Consider the following 14,596-nt stretch of genomic DNA (forward strand, 5'->3'; position numbering starts at 1 on the left):
GGATCCATGCGTTATATAAAAGACAATAAAACAATAAAAATAGTAATACAAATATTCAGTCTTGATAAAGACCTGTAAGAGGCCGAAACGCGTTGACCGACTTTAACTGGTAAGCCTTATTCTAATATACACTTTTTTAAACGATCCACACTATTTTAATTATCTTCCACAGAAGGATCCACTAAAGGGTCTCACAAACTTCAGGAAATCTGGAAACCCAAATGAGCTCTCAGCATTAGGAATGCAGATTCTCACCACTAGGATTAACAAAATCTTTTTAGAATGAATTTAATAATTTTTTCACCATTTTTTCACATATTTTTGCATATTGTTTCACATTTTTAATTTTTTTATTTTTAACACAATGTGCACATCACATTGATTTTTATTTTTATACTCACCGGACACAGTTTATCTCACTGAGTTGCTAATTTTTCCACCTATTTTATTCATATTTTTTTTCCACTTAATATTGGACACCACAGGAAGTTTACAATCTGGACATTATAGGAACTTTACTGAAATTCCACTTCTTGGAAGCAAAAGGAGTGGCTCACTGCTGGACATATTTAAGGACAGACTTTCTTAATAACATCAACTTGCATTGGCTATAGTATCTCATTGAAAGTTTTATACAAGTAATTAACACCTATGCATAGAAACTTAGGAACATTTGTTTCAGATAATTTTATTATTTTTATTGTTTTATTGTCTTTTATATAACGCATGGATCCATGCTCTTATATTTAAATGTTAAAATATTTTTACTTAATTTGGTTAACGTTGTAAGATTTTAAGTGATATGTAATAAATTTGCTACACATTTAAGAGATTTCTACATCCAACCCTACCCCAACTGTATCTTAGCCTTCGTCAGGTCAGGTGCTCTGGTCACAAACAAAACTAGCTACAGATTTTTTTATTGACAGCTAGGTGTCAATAGTCCAGCGCAAATAAACTTTACATTTCACTCATTTGTTAAAATACTTACCATTTAATTTTGAAAGCCGCTCCAGAGATTCCCCTGCCCGTTACAAGCCTCATCATATGTACAAAATGACGAATTCGGCTTCCTCCAATCACGGCGTTGCCTCAGGCAATGATTCCCCTGGGTGGGAAGCAGTGATTGGAGGATGCCGTATTCGTCATTGCTGACGTATGAAGTGACGAGCAGCAGGAGGGGGAATCGCTGGAGCGGCTTTCAAGATTAAAATATAAGTATTTTTTTTTTTTAAATATCATTTTTATTGAGGAGTATAAAACATACACATACAAGCAGCAAGTATCAAGCAAAATATTGTCAGGCATGGTTCATAATACAGATTGACCGGTTTTGCTAGTAAAAGAGTTTGTGATTTCATTCTGTCTATCTGCGTCACACTCATCGCTATCCACAATTGCATCTCAGTGTACATACCCTCCTCTCTCCTCCTTTTCCTATTTTCAATTAAATATCTGGCCATCAACACAACCAGTTTAAACTTCAAACTATCAACCTATACTAACAATCAAACCTAATATCGTAGAGCTTATTAACGCTGTTGTTCAGAGAGAAAAAAAAGGGGGGGGGAGAAAGAAAGAAGAAAGGAGGTATGGAGATGTAGGAGAAGATACAATGCATGGGGGGGAGGGGAAAAGGGAGGAAGCCGAGAGGTCAAGAGGAGGTTAAGCAAAGGCCCACCCCCCCTCTTTATGTGCGACTTTGATAATTAGCGTTAGTTCCCCCACAAATGTCCCCACTCCCCCCTCAAGGTAGAAGAACACAGAGTACTTAAATGGTATTAGAATCAATCTCTGGATGTCAAGTTCAAAGGTTAATATAAGTCTGCGCCACTTATGCCAGAAAGATCCCAACCTGTCTTGAATATCAAATCGAACATCCATCTGTTCTGTAAAGATCTGAGATTGCAACAGGCTCTTAAAACTCTTAAAAGAGGGACCTGTATTTGTTATCCAATGTTTTAGTATACACTTTCTGGCCACTAGGATTAATAGACTTAGCACCGCATCATTTTATTTTTGCTGTGTATCCCAATGCAGAAACACTATGGCCTCAGGCCGTATAGTGAATTGAATCTGCAGCTTCCGGTTAATCCAGAATTGTATTTTGCCCCAGAACTGTTTAATAGGCGGACATTCCCAAATACAATGCAAAAGATTTGGCTTCTCCAGCGCACACTTAGTGCATCTGTTGGACCAAGTAGGGATCCATTTAGCCATCAAACTAGGCGTAAAATACGCCCTGTGCAGAAAGCATACCTGTGATTCTCTGTACATTGCTGATAGGGTAGTTTTCCTTGTTTTCTCCATACCAGATCTAATCTGTTCCCAAGTAACCTCCCCCAATCCCTCTTGAACCCATCCCGTCTGTAAAGCGTGTTGTAATCCCTGTAAGCATTGGAGTAGAAGTGTCTGATAGATTTCTGAGAGTGAGAACTTACCCATTTGGTATGAAGATTGAGTGAGACGAAAGGGGGATCCCTCCCAAAATTCAGGTTTGTCTCTGACCAGTGCCCCCATATAGTGGCATACCTGGAGGAAAGCGTAGAAATGCGTCCTAGGCAAGTCATATTCTCTTTGTAAAGTGCCAAAGGTCTTAACCATTTTCAAGAGAGGGTCTATCAAATGTTTGAGCGACGTTATCCATTTTTGCTCCCATAGCCGGAAGGGACTAGTTTCAGATCCCGCCGGGAACTCCAGATTTTTAACTAACGGTAAATAATGCGAGGCATGACATGACTTACCCAAAAACCTGTGGGCCTGCTGCCAGGCCTTTAGCGGGTCCTTGAATAGTATATTGAGGCCTAAAGCCTTTACCGCCCTCAAATCTGTAATATGTGGCAAATAAGCTAGTGATATGTGTCCCAGTACCGCCTGTTCCAAAGTGGGTCTACAGAAGTGGTGAGTACCCAGCTGCCAATCCACCACCAAGCGAATCAGCGCAGCCCAATTATATAACTTGAAATCTGGTAAGGCTAGGCCACCATTTGGGAAGCCCAAGCTTAACTTCTCTCTTGAGATTCGAGGTTTTTTCCCTCTCCAAATAAAACCAGATGTCGCCGCATTCAACAATTTAATATCTGATTTGGTCAGAAGTAGGGGAAGCATAAGGAGCGGATTTAATAATCGAGGAAGAATTACCATTTTAAGTAGGCCAACTCTACCTGATAGGGAGAGGGGCAGGGCCCTCCAATCATTCATCTGGGCTTGCAGCTTAGCGCATATAGTAGTTAGGTTGTTAGCATATAATTTGTTGGGATTGTCTGATATTTTGATGCCTAGATATGTAATGTCATTATTTGCTATGGTAAAAGGATATCTTTCCTTAGAATGGGGTTTCCTATGCAGCCTCAGAATCTCCAACTTCTGCACGTTTACTCTATACCCTGAAAATGTGCCAAAATCCGTAAGGTTATTGATGATACATGGGAGATGTGATTGTGGGTCCTGTACGAAAAGGAACATATCATCGGCGTACAAAGCCAGATGTTGTGGGGTACCCGCTATGTCTATCCCCGGGAAATCCCGACGCAATCTAATAGCCAGTGGCTCCAGAGCAATATTGAAGAGCAAGGGTGACAACGGGCACCCCTGCCTGGTGCCTCTATGTAGTTGAAAATTGGGCGAGAAGATGTTGTTAACTAGAATATTAGCTAGCGGGGAGCTATATAAATTCTTAATGAGAGCAAGGAAGGGGTCAGTAAGGTTTGCTCTGATCATGGTATTGAACAGGTGTTCCCATTCTACCCGATCAAAGGCCTTCCCCGTGTCAGGGGACAGCAGGAAGGCCTCCGATCTATCCGCCATCTTTTGGTTCCGTGCCCCATCCTAATAATGTTGGACTACCTGTAGTACCCTTCTTACATTGACCACGGACGACCGCGCATGCATGAAGCCTGTTTGGTCCTCATGTATGATGAGCCTCTCTGCGAATAATTTAGTAAGAATCTTGTAGTCCGAATTTAATAGGGATATCGGCCTATAAGATTCGGGCAGCAGGTTATCTTTTCCATGCTTTGGGATCAGCCTGCCGAGAATTCAGGTGAAGGTTTCCTCTCCTCTACAAAGTAGCTAGTGTAAAGCTCCACAAGTGCTGGTGTGACTTGTGGTTTAAGCAGGCGGTAAAACTCTATCGGTAGCCCGTCGGGTCCCGGCGCCTTGCCCAGTGACATGGACATAATGGTTCTTTCTATTTCTTCCCTACCAATAGGGGCGTTTAACTTGTCCAACTGCGCTTCAGAGATCTGCGGGAGTGGTAAATTTTCCCAGAACCGATCTCTTATTTCATTACCAGTCTGGCCATCACTAGCATAGAGGGAGGAGTAATATGAGGCAAACGCCTCAGCTATAGATTTAGGATCTTTTATGAATTTCCCCTGTATTTTTAGCGCAGCCACATGTTTAGAAGAGGTAGTTAGGTTTACTAGTTTTGCCAGGAGCTTCCCTGATTTGTCTCCGTACCTATAATATTTACCCCTATTCCACAGTAATGCTTGTGAGGCATTGTGTGTGAGCAATGCATCATACTCGGATTTGATATTGACATATTTACGATAATTTTGGTTGGAGGGGGTCGCGCAGTACTCACGATAGTTTGTTGACAAACTCTCTCTCAGTCTTTCAACTTTTCCCGTGCATTGCTTTTTTCTACGTGCTATATATGCAATGATATTACCCGAGAGGACAGCTTTAGCCGCTGCCCAAAATAGTTCTGGCCTGTTTAAATGTTGAGTATTGTTTGCCCAATAGTCATCCCAACAGTGCACTACATAGTTCCGAAATTCTTGAGAGGATATCAGATATTTCAGAAATTTCAGGGTTCGCCTACTGCATGTCCGTGGGACTGTGTCCACAAAAAGGCTATGGGAGCATGGTCAGAGACAACAACCTCATCTATCCTCGTATCTATCACTTGGGTAATTAGGGAGTTTGAGATCATAAAGAGATCAATGCGCGACATAGAGGGGGTTGCCCGGGAGATACAAGTGTAGTCTTTACCATCAGGGTTTAATTGTCTCCAAATGTCTGTCAGGTCTAAAGCTTCCCCCAATGTCGTAAAAATTTGTTTCTCAAATGTACCTGATATTTTGGGTAGTTTCCCAACTGCACATCTGTTAGGATCTCTGAGTCTATCACAATGAGGATTAGGCACTAGGTTAAAGTCTCCCCCCAGTATTATGTGGGTGTCTAGGTAGGGTGTGAGAACAGTCACTATAGTGTCCCAAAATGACTTGTCTTTACGGTTAGGGGCATAAATGTTGCATAAGGTATATGTTTTTCCTAGGGAATGGATTTGCATCACTATATATCTGCCCTCTGAGTCCTTGATCACCTCTATAATTTTACATTCCAGCTGCTTTCCAAGGAGTATCGCCACCCCCCTACTTGCCAACTTATATGAAACATCTTCTACCCTCCCCACACAGTCAGACTTCAATTTGTCATGTTCTGAGTCGGAGAGATGCGTTTCCTGCAAGAACGCGATCTCTGCACGTTTTTTCCTGAGAAGGGTCAGGATTCCCCCTACATTCCATGAGTATAAGTTAAATTTGTGTTATTAGAGAGAACCCTGTGTATGTGATGCAGTGTTATTTAGAAAAAGGCGAACTTGGTAGGTTGGGAGATAGGCGGAGAGGGCGGGGAAGCAGACAAGAGGAGGCGAGCGGGGAGAAAGGGAGAGAGGCGAGAGAGGGACAAACACGGAGAGGGAGGAGAAAGAAAGAGAAGGTAAAAAAAAAAAAGGGGGGGGGTGAGGCGCACCTTATTGACGCATGTGAGGGCTCCCGGTTCAGCTCTCCATCATGCCATACCTCTACCAGGCCCCGCCGACCATACTTGTCTACATCCTGTGTTGAAAAGAAAAGACACATATTTCTTATCTTGATCCTTACTAGAATATGTTCCATGATAAATGCATCCAAAATTAACATAGAATAACACACATATATAGTTTTACAGTCTTTCTTATGAGTTAGCGTTTTCTCAGGTACAAACCAACATTTGAGCTCAAAACAGAACAAATAACCCCTAAACCTGAACTTCCCCAACTTCTGAACAAAACCATACAACTTTCCCAGGACATCAATGGGCAGCTTTTAGTGCTGCGCTGGACCATTGTTTTACCCCCCTCCCCATTCCACATATGAGTCTAGGATAGAAAATCCCGCCCAAAGTAGAAATGCTCAGTAAGGAAAAACCCCACCACCACAAGAACAAGTGGTTCAAGTTTGTTGTTAATTCAACCATCTTAGCAAATTAAACATCACACAGTATAGCAAATTTAGTTAGTATTACCCTTACGTATCTTCAACTTAGCTCAGGCCTCCTCTCCCCCCCACTTGTCTTTGTGCGGGGCTATGTGCAGGTGAGCCATGCCCATCTAAAAATTCTTGGGCCTCAGCAGGCGAGTCAAAAAATCTAGGGCCCCTAGAGGTTACTACTTTCAGCCTAGCGGGAACAAAGCGGGGAGAACTCTCTACAGCGTTTCATGAGATCCGAGGAGAAATCCTGGAACAGCAAAAGTCGTGCATTTTCAAAAATGTATTTGTCTAATTTCCTGTAAGCTCTCAAAATGGCAGTTTTGGTTTGAAAGTGTAAGAATTTTATCATTATGGGGCGGGGTCGTGTCATATCTGGCCCAGCTCTATCCGGGCCTACTCTATGTGCCCTCTCTACCCCACCCATAAGGTCTCTAGTGGGTATGTTCAACAAGGATGGCAAGGTGTTTTCTACAAAGTGGATTAGATCAGATTGTTTGATTGTTTCAGGAAGGCCAAGGAGGTGCACGTTATTGCGCCTCGATCTATTTTCTAGATCATCTATTTTTAAATGTAGAGTCATAGCCTGCCTTTCTAGATGTGCTATCTTACTGTTGTTAGTCACATTTGAATCTTCAAGATCCGATATTCTACCCTCTGCTTCAACCATCCTAGTTGAAAATTGTTTGACATCACCAGCTAGTGTATCCACCCCCCTTTGGAGATTGTCAATTTTAGGCATAAAAAGCATAGTAATTTGTTTAACAATGGGATGGGTATCTATCTGATCACCCTCCGGGGAGAGTTCAGAACTTGGGCCCTGTGTGATTTGGTCCTTTGCAGCCCTGTGGCGGCGTTCATTTGTTTTATTACGGCTCGCCATTGGGGTATTAGTTAAATATTTCTCCATAAACCCATAGAATGTCAAAGGCAATATTCTTGTAATGAAAAGGACAAGGTTCAGGCAATAATTCAGTGTAAAATGATATTCCCCACTTGCAATATCAACATAACAGTGCTGCCCTGGCAGGTATTACAAATTATAGTTTCCTGGAATACAAATTGCACATATACAATGAATCTCATAGGGGTTAAGGTAAAAGTGCTTTATGCTGAGAGGCTCTGAGCAGCAAACCAACACTCCGTGTTAATAAAAAAAATTTAAACTTGCAGTGTCTTATACAGTGAGCTAGTCTAGCATAGAAACTGTAGTATACCTCAAAAGGCAAGGGTGTTTTAGAAGCTGTCAAGGAGGGAGAAAAAAGTGGTTAGGTACATTTGCCTGTGAGGTCACAATTTATACAATATCCCCTCTCTAGGAGCCAGTGTGAAGTTTTTCTTTTTTTTTTCCCTTTTTTCCCTCTTCTCTATGCCTCTCCCTCTCTCTTCCCAGCACAGCGTCCTCTAATCCTCCTGCCTAAGGGCAGAAGCTTTATGAGCACTTATGCAAAGGTTTGGGCCGCCAGAGGTAGATAGTCCCACAGTGCTGAATTGGGGATCAGGGAGCTCAAGTTAATAGTGGTGGATGTCTCTCCAAGTGATAAACAATGTTGGAGTACTCCAGAAGTGGTGTGGTACAGTGTTCAGAAAAGGGCTAACTGAAATGACACCTCCAGCCCCTGTGTTTAAAGGTAGATAATCTACACCTCCCAAAACAGTGAAGTGGATAAGATGGGCTCCGAAGGGTGTGTATCATGTAGTTCTTACCACCGATTATACCAGCGTTCTCCACCCATGATCCACTGAGTAGTTCCACTCTAGAGGGCAGTGCTATCAATCTTTCACACCTATTCTCCGCCCAAGAATGTTATTTCCTCCGCAGTCCGTGCCACCAGCGAAGTTATCTGCAGCTTCTGCGGAGTTGTGTGTGCCTTGCCAGTGCCGAGTGGTTTTCCTTCTGCACCCGGTTGATCCGCGGCTTTCCCCGCTCTGCAGCAATCAGATGCGCAACAGCCCACGTGGGGCCAAGATGGCTAGCACGAAAGGTGAGTTCTCCCCCGCAGGTTCTTTGTCGCCACAAATTGGTAGTATAAGATCCTAGGTGTCAATCGGACTTCAGTACAGTCTCCAGGGGATCTACTAGGTATCTCACCTCTTTGGTTCCGGTCTATGTAGAGAACTTCAGTAGCGAAGCGTTGTGCGGCTCACACGAAAAGTGCAGAGAGGTTTTTCTGAGATAACTCCTCTCTGTTCCGGGCAGCAAGGTCTGCCAAGGAACTTTTTTCGCTGGGCTCAGGGTTCGCCAAGAGGCAGTCAAAAGGCAAAAATAAAGCAAATATCAGTGCCTGGGGATACTTTTAGAACAGCTTTTGGGTGTTATTTGCACGGAGCTCCTCTTGCTTGCTGCTTACCCTGAAGCCCGCCCACCGGAAGTCCCCCAAAATATAAGTATTTTAACAAAACGAGTGAAATGTAAAGTTTGATGAATGAAAGTGCCCCTGTTTTTAATAGGATTTTTAAAAACCGGGCACTGATTCATCAAACTTTACATTCACTTTAATATAACATTGTTGGTTATGCAAAACTGAGGAATGGTGAATAAAGGGATTATCTTTGTTTTTAAACAATAAAAATTCTGAAGTAGACTTTCCATTTAACACAATATGCACAGTTTTTTACACTTTTAATTACACTTTTTGAGTCACCAGCTCCTACTGAGCATGTGCAAGAATTCACAAAATATACGTATATGCATTTGTGATTGGTGATTGGCTGATGACTGTCACATGATACAGGAGAAGTGGAAATAGACATAACTTTGAAATTTGTTAGAAAAAAATCTACTACTTATTTGATGTTCAGACTGTTATATTGCATCGTCTTTTTATCATGCATGTGTTGATTATGCAAATCTACTGTACAGGGAGTGCAGAATTATTAGGCAAATAAGTATTTTGACCACATCATCCTCTTTATGCATGTTGTCTTACTCCAAGCTGTATCGAAAGCCTACTACCAATTAAGCATATTAGGTGATGTGCATCTCTGTAATGAGAAGGGGTGTGGTCTAATGACATCAACACCCTATATTAGGTGTGCATAATTATTAGGCAACTTCCTTTCCTTTGGCAAAATGGGTCAAAAGAAGGACTTGACAGGATCAGAAAAGTAAAAAATAGTGAGATATCTTGCAGAGGGATGCAGCACTCTTAAAATTGCAAAGCTTCTGAAGCGTGATCATCGAACAATCAAGCGTTTCATTCAAAATAGTCAACAGGGTCGCAAGAAGCGTGTGGAAAAACCAAGGCGCAAAATAACTGCCCATGAACTGAGAAAAGTCAAGCGTGCAGCTGCCAAGATGCCACTTGCCACCAGTTTGGCCATATTTCAGAGCTGCAACATCACTGGAGTGCCCAAAAGCACAAGGTGTGCAATACTCAGAGACATGGCCAAGGTAAGAAAGGCTGACACACAAGCTGAAACGTTAAGACTGGGCCAAGAAATATCTCAAGACTGATTTTTCTAAGGTTTTATGGACTGATGAAATGAGAGTGAGTCTTGATGGGCCAGATGGATGGGCCCGTGGCTGGATTGGTAAAGGGCAGAGAGCTCCAGTCCGACTCAGACGCCAGCAAGGTGGAGGTGGAGTACTGGTTTGGGCTGGTATCATTAAAGATGAGCTTGTGGGGCCTTTTCGGGTTGAGGATGGAGTCAAGCTCAACTCCCAGTCCTACTGCCAGTTTCTGGAAGACACCTTCTTCAAGCAGTGGTACAGGAAGAAGTCTGCATCCTTCAAGAAAAACATGATTTTCATGCAGGACAATGCTCCATCACACGCGTCCAAGTACTCCACAGCGTGGCTGGCAAGAAAGGGTATAAAAGAAGAAAATCTAATGACATGGCCTCCTTGTTCACCTGATTTGAACCCCATTGAGAACCTGTGGTCCATCATCAAATGTGAGATTTACAAGGAGGGAAAACAGTACACCTCTCTGAACAGTGTCTGGGAGGCTGTGGTTGCTGCTGCACGCAATGTTGATGGTGAACAGATCAAAACACTGACAGAATCCATGGATGGCAGGCTTTTGAGTGTCCTTGCAAAGAAAGGTGGCTATAATGGTCACTGATTTGTTTTTGTTTTGTTTTTGAATGTCAGAAATGTATATTTGTGAATGTTGAGATGTTATATTGGTTTCACTGGTAAAAATAAATAATTGAAATGGGTATATATTTGTTTTTTGTTAAGTTGCCTAATAATTATGCACAGTAATAGTCACCTGCACACACAGATATCCCCCTAAAATAGCTATAACTAAAAACAAACTAAAAACTACTTCCAAAACTATTCAGCTTTGATATTAATGAGTTTTTTGGGTTCATTGAGAACATGGTTGTTGTTCAATAATAAAATTAATCCTCAAAAATACAACTTGCCTAATAATTCTGCACTCCCTGTATTTACTGGTCCTTTTATTCAGCTGTTTTACATTTTGATAGGCTTGGTCCTTTATGTAAGCACTTTATTGAAGTTGACTTTTATTTCATGGCATATCATACTTGAATAATACTCTCTAACTGACAAAATATTCTCCTAATAATCCTTATTGGCAGTATCTCAACAAGTAGAACTTTTTCCTTGAGTGTTGCTATGTGAGGGTTAAAGGGACATTAAACACTAACGGCTAGATTTAGAGTTTTGTCGGTAACGACCCGCGTAGCTAACGCTGGCTTTTTTCTGGCCGCACCTTTAAAATAACTCTGGTATTGAGAGTCCACAGAATGGCTGCGTTAGGCTCCAAAAAAGGAGCGTAGAGCATATTTAACGCCACTGCAACTCTCGATACCAGAGTTGCTTACGGAAGCGGCCAGCTTCAAAAACGTGCTCGTGCACGATTCCCCCATAGAAAACAATGGGGCAGTTTGAGCTGAAAAAAACCCTAACACCTTCAAAAAAGCCGCGTTCAGCTCCTAACGCAGCCCCATTGTTTGCTATGGGGAAACACTTCCTACGTCTGCACCTAACACTCTAACATGTACCCCGAGTCTAAACACCCCTAACCTTACACTTATTAACCCCTATTCTGCCGCCCCCGCTATCGCTGACATCTGCATATTATTATTAACCCCTAATCTGCTGCTCCGTAAACCGCCGCTACTTACATTATCCCTATGTACCCCTAATCTGCTGTCCCTAACACCGCCGACCCCTATATTATATTTATTAACCCCTAATCTGCCGCCCACAATGTCTCCTCCACCTGCCTACACTTATTAACCCCTAATCTGCCAACCGGACGGCATCGCTATTATAATAAAGTTATTAACCCCTAATCCGCCTCACTAACCCTTTAATAAATAGTATTAACCCCTAATCTGCCCTCCCTAACATCGCTGACACTTAACTTCAAACATTAACCCCTAATCTGCCGACTGGAGCTCACCGCTATTCTAATAAATGTATTAACCCCTAAAGCTAAGTCTAACCCTAACACTAACACCCCCCTAACTTAAATATAATTGAAATCTAACGAAATTAATTAACTCTTATTAAATAAATTATTCCTATTTAAAGCTAAATACTTACCTGTAAAATAAACCCTAATATAGCTACAATATAAATTATAATTATTTTATAGCTATTTTAGGATTTATATTTATTTTACAGGTAACTTTGTATTTATTTTAACCAGGTACAATAGCTATTAAATAGTTCATAAATATTTAATAGTTACCTAGTTAAAATAATTACAAAATTACCTGTAAAATAAATCCTAACCTAAGTTACAATTAAACCTAACACTACACTATCAATAAATAAATTAAATAAAATACCTACAATTATCTACAATTAAACCTAACACTACACTATCAATAAATTAATTAAATACAATATCTACAAATAAATACAATTAAATAAACTAACTAAAGTACAAAAAATAAAAAAGAACTAAGTTACAAAAAATAAAAAAATATTTACAAACATCAGAAAAATATTACAACAATTTTAAACTAATTACACCTACTCTAAGCCCCCTAATAAAATAACAAAGACCCCCAAAATAAAAAAATGCCCTACCCTATTCTAAATTACTAAAGTTCAAAGCTCTTTTACCTTACCAGCCCTGAACAGGGCCCTTTGCGGGGCATGCCCCAAAGAATTCAGCTCTTTTGCCTGTAAAAAAAACCCATACACTACCCCCCCAACATTACAACCCACCACCCACATACCCCTAATCTAACCCAAACCCCCCTTAAATAAACCTAACACTAAGCCCCTGAAGATCTTCCTACCTTGTCTTCACCTCACCGGGTATCACCAATGCGTCCTGGCTCCAAAATCTTCATCTAAGCCCAAGCGGGGGCTAGACATCCATCATCCGACGTCTGAAGAAGTCCAGAAGAGGCTCCAAAGTCTTCATCCTATCCGGGAAGAAGAGTAGATCCGGACCGGCAACCATCATCTTCCAAGCGGCATCTTCTATCTTCATCCGATGAGGACCGGCTCCATCTTGAAGACCTCCACCGCGGACCCATCTTCTTCCGACGACGACTTCCCGACGAATGACGGTTCCTTTAAGGGACGCCATCTTGGATTCTATCAGCCAATCGGAATTAAGGTAGGAAAATTCTGATTGGCTGATGGAATCAGCCAATCAGAATCAAGTTCAATCTGATTGGCTGATTGAATCAGCCAATCAGATTGAGCTCGCATTCTATTGGCTGTTCCGATCAGGAAGGAACCGTCATTCTTCAGTTGGACGTCGCCGGATGAAGATGGGTCCGCGGTGGAGGTCTTCAGGATGGAGCCGGTCCTCATCGGATGAAGATAGAAGATGGCGCTTGGAAGATGATGGTTGCCGGTCCGGATCTACTCTTCTTCCCGGATAGGATGAAGACTTTGGAGCCTCTTCTGGACTTCTTCAGACGTCGGATGATGGATGTCTAGCCCCCGCTTGGGCTTAGATGAAGATTTTGGAGCCAGGACTCATCGGTGATACCCGGTGAGGTGAAGACAAGGTAGGAAGATCTTCAGGGGCTTAGTGTTAGGTTTATTTAAGGGGGGTTTGGGTTAGATTAGGGGTATGTGGGTGGTAGGTTTTAATGTTGGGGGGGGTAGTGTATGTTTTTTTTTACAGGCAAAAGAGCTGAAATCTTTGGGGCATGCCCCGCAAAGGGCCCTGTTCAGGGCTGGTAAGGTAAAAGAGCTTTGAACTTTAGTAATTTAGAATAGGGTAGGGCATTTTTTTTATTTTGGGGGTCTTTGTTATTTTATTAGGGGGTTTAGAGTAGGTGTAATTAGTTTAAAATTGTTGTAATATTTTTCTGATGTTTGTAAATATTTTTTTATTTTTTGTAACTTAATTCTTTTTATTTTTTCTACTTTAGTTAGTTTATTTCATTGTAGTTATTTGTAGGTATTGTATTTAATTAATTTATTGATAGTGTAGTGTTAGGTTTAATTGTAGGTAATTGTAGGTATTTTATTTAATTTATTTATTGATCGTGTAGTGTTAGGTTTAATTGTAACTTAGGTTAGGATTTATTTTACAGGTAATTTTGTAATTATTTTAACTATTTTATCTATTAAATAGTTCTTAACTATTTAATAGCTTTTGTACCTGGTTAAAATAAATACAAAGTTACCTGTAAAATAAATATAAATCCTAAAATAGCTATAATATATTATGATTTATATTGTAGCTATATTAGGGTTTATTTTACAGGTAAGTATTTAGTTTTAAATAGGAATAATTTATTTAATAAGAGTTAATTTATTTCGTTAGATTTAAATTATGTTTAACTTAGGGGGGTGTTAGTGTTAGGGTTAGATATAGCTTTAGTGGTTAATACATTTATTAGAATAGCGGCGAGATTCGGTCGGCAGATTAGGGGTTAATAATTGAAGTTAGGTGTCGGCGATGTTAGGGAGGGCAGATTAGGGGTTAATAAATATAATATAGGGGTCGGCGGTGTTAGGGGCAGCAGATTAGGGGTACATAGCTATAATGTAGGTGGCGGCTCTTTGCGGTCGGCAGCTTAGGGGTTAATTATTGTAGGTAGGTGGCGGCGACATTGTGGGGGGCAGGTTAGGGGTTAATAAATATAATATAGGGGTCGGCGATGTTAGGGCAGCAGATTAGGGGTACATAGCTATAATGTAGCTGGCGGCGGCGTGCGGACGTCAGATTAGGGGTTAATAAGTCTAGGTAGCTTGCGGCGACGTTCTGGGGGGCAGATTCGGGGTTAATAAATATAATATAGGGGTCGGCGGTGTTAGGGGCAGCAGATTAGGGGTACATAAGGATAACGTAGGTGACGGTCGGCAGATTAAGGGTTAAAAAAAATTAATCGAGTGTCGGCGATGTGGGGGGGCCTCGGTTTAGGGGTACATAGGTAGT

Source organism: Bombina bombina, chromosome 6, assembly GCF_027579735.1.
Source record: "Bombina bombina isolate aBomBom1 chromosome 6, aBomBom1.pri, whole genome shotgun sequence".
NCBI lineage: Eukaryota > Metazoa > Chordata > Amphibia > Anura > Bombinatoridae > Bombina > Bombina bombina.